Genomic DNA, 2,409 nt, shown 5'->3' on the forward strand with positions numbered 1-2,409 from the left:
CTGTCCTGAGGCTCTTTGTTTCCTTGTCAACCTAGGAAGTTGGCACAAGTAGTAAGAAAATAGTGTTCAGTGAGTTTGTTGTAGCATATTCAGCCGGAAAAAGAGGATTTAAATTCTTGTTCTGTATTATTTACCTAGCTTCATAATGAAGTTTTTATGTCTAGTCCCATTGCTTTGGTAAGATTAGCTCTCATAGATACAGCAAAAGAGACGAAAAGAACTTGAGATCATAGATTTGGTGGCTGAAAGAGCTCTTAGAGAGCCAAATCCTTCACAATACAGATGGAAAAACTGAGAGCCAGTGAGGACACTTAGGATAATTCATATAGTTAGTGATAGAGCTAGAACTAGAACCTGTGTCTTCTAAATCATGCTCCCTTCCCTGATAGCAGCCTGTATCTCCAAGAGAATACTGTGGATGTATTTATAACTATGTTGGATTTTATGTTAGGAAATGAGGTAATATCTCAGTTGATAAGCTCTGGTATAATGATCTCAGTCTGTTCAGAATCATTTTTTGATATTTTGAAAGGTGACTTTTGACTCAAGTTCAGCCCTACTGGACAACAGAACCCCAAGTAGAGACACCTATCTCTCTGATTATTGTTCTCATTACTCTGAATGCTTGCAAACTCTCTGGTTTTGAACAAAGATGACTGAGTAAAAACGAAATATTTTTCAGTTGGGGAGTACTTAAAGGTGGACTGTGTTACACCAGTTGGTATCAGGATCATTCTGAATAGAATGATAACAAGCTTTGTTGTGGTTTATTGGGGGGTGGGAGTAGTCTCAGTACCAAGGATCCTGCAAGTGGAACATTTTTATTTTGGTTGTTAAAATGGATGGGGTGTCATGACCATTCCTATTAATTGACTTTATCTCTTAGCAATTGTGACACGGTACAATTATTCACTGCTAAAAATAGGTGCTATCCTGGTATACTGAGGCAGGAAATGGCCTACAGTATATACATAATCAGGTCATGCATTCAGGGTAATTGTCTTTGTAATGGTTTCTGTTGAACACATGTCCTACTTTGGTCAAAAGTAGTTCCTTTTTGGGCTCTTTTGGGAAAGTTGTTGAGTTCAAGTTGTGTAGTCTGCTCAAATTCTGGCAGTAGTGGAGCATATGATGTCACAAAAGTAAGTATACTTCTAGGTGGTTTGGGGTGGCTCTTCATAACCAGTTGTGTCACGACACTGTTGTCTGTGTCAATGAGTTTTTTTCTCATTTCTTTTTCATATTTTTTGCTCAATCTCCTCACACCCTCCCAGCTACCCTCCCATGATAGCTGTTAGCCTACTCTTTATCTATGAGTCTGTCTTTATTTTGCTTCTTAGTTCATTTTGTTTATTAGATTACACATATGAGTGAAATCATATTTGTCTTTCTCTTACTATTTTCCACAGTGGCTACACCATATGCATTTCCACCAACAGTACATGAGGGTTCCCTTTTCTCTACATCCTTGCCAGCACTTGTTGTTTGTTAATTTGTTAATGATAGCCATTCTGACACCTTTAAGGTGATATTTCATTGTGGTTTTAGAAGGCAGCTATCCTCACCACTATACCTCCAACGCCTTCTCATTGTGGCTTTAGTTGTCATTTCTCTGATGAATTGTGATGTTGAACATATTTCCATATGTCTATTGGACATTCATATGTCCTATTTGGAGAAGTGTCTATTCAGGTTCTTTGCCTGTTTTTTTTTTTTAAATATTTTTCCCTTTATTGAATAAGATATTACAAATGTGTCCTTATCCCCCCAATGTCCCCTTGTCCCCCCAATCCTGCCCTCACCCTCACCCCCTGTTGTACACATCCATTACTTATGCTTATATGCATGCATACAAGTCCTTTGGTTGATCTTTCCCCCTCACCCCCATCCTCCCCTGCTTTCTTTCCGAGTTTTGAGCATCTGATTAATGCTTCTCTGTCTCTACATCTGTTTTTGTTCATCCGTTTACATTGTTCATTATAATCCACAAATGAGTGAGAGCATGTGATATTTATCTTTCTCTGACTGCCTTATTTCACTTAGCATAATGTTCTCTAGGTCTATCCATGCTGTCACAAAGGGTACAATTTTCTTCCTTTTTACCATTGTGTTTTTCTCAAAAACACCAGCCATTTCATGTGTAAATGGTATTCAAACAGCCCAGAATCAGAGACTGTGCAGCCTCCTCTTCTGACTCCCCTCCCTTGCTTCCCGTGCTGTGATATACACCTACTGTGACATCTGGCCAAATCCATCAATGTGAAATGTTCTTGCTGTCAGTTATGTTGTTTTCTAACATTTTCGCATGCTGTAGATTTCACAAATGTTGGATATTTCCTGGGTGTCATGGACACATAACTTTGAAAACACTGAGTTAAAATTCATCATGTAAATTTCTTTCTTTCAGAA

The 2,409-nt window shown here is 38.4% G+C and overlaps 1 protein-coding gene across 1 annotated transcript in view; it reads left to right on the forward strand.

Annotated features, from left to right (window-relative positions):
• LOC102762689 (putative P2Y purinoceptor 10) overlaps positions 1-2,409 on the forward strand; it is a 25,834-nt gene that overhangs the window by 338 nt on the left and 23,087 nt on the right. The window lies entirely within an intron of this gene.

This window comes from Myotis davidii, unplaced genomic scaffold (genome assembly GCF_000327345.1).
Source record: "Myotis davidii unplaced genomic scaffold, ASM32734v1 scaffold1847, whole genome shotgun sequence".
NCBI classification, from domain to species: domain Eukaryota; kingdom Metazoa; phylum Chordata; class Mammalia; order Chiroptera; family Vespertilionidae; genus Myotis; species Myotis davidii.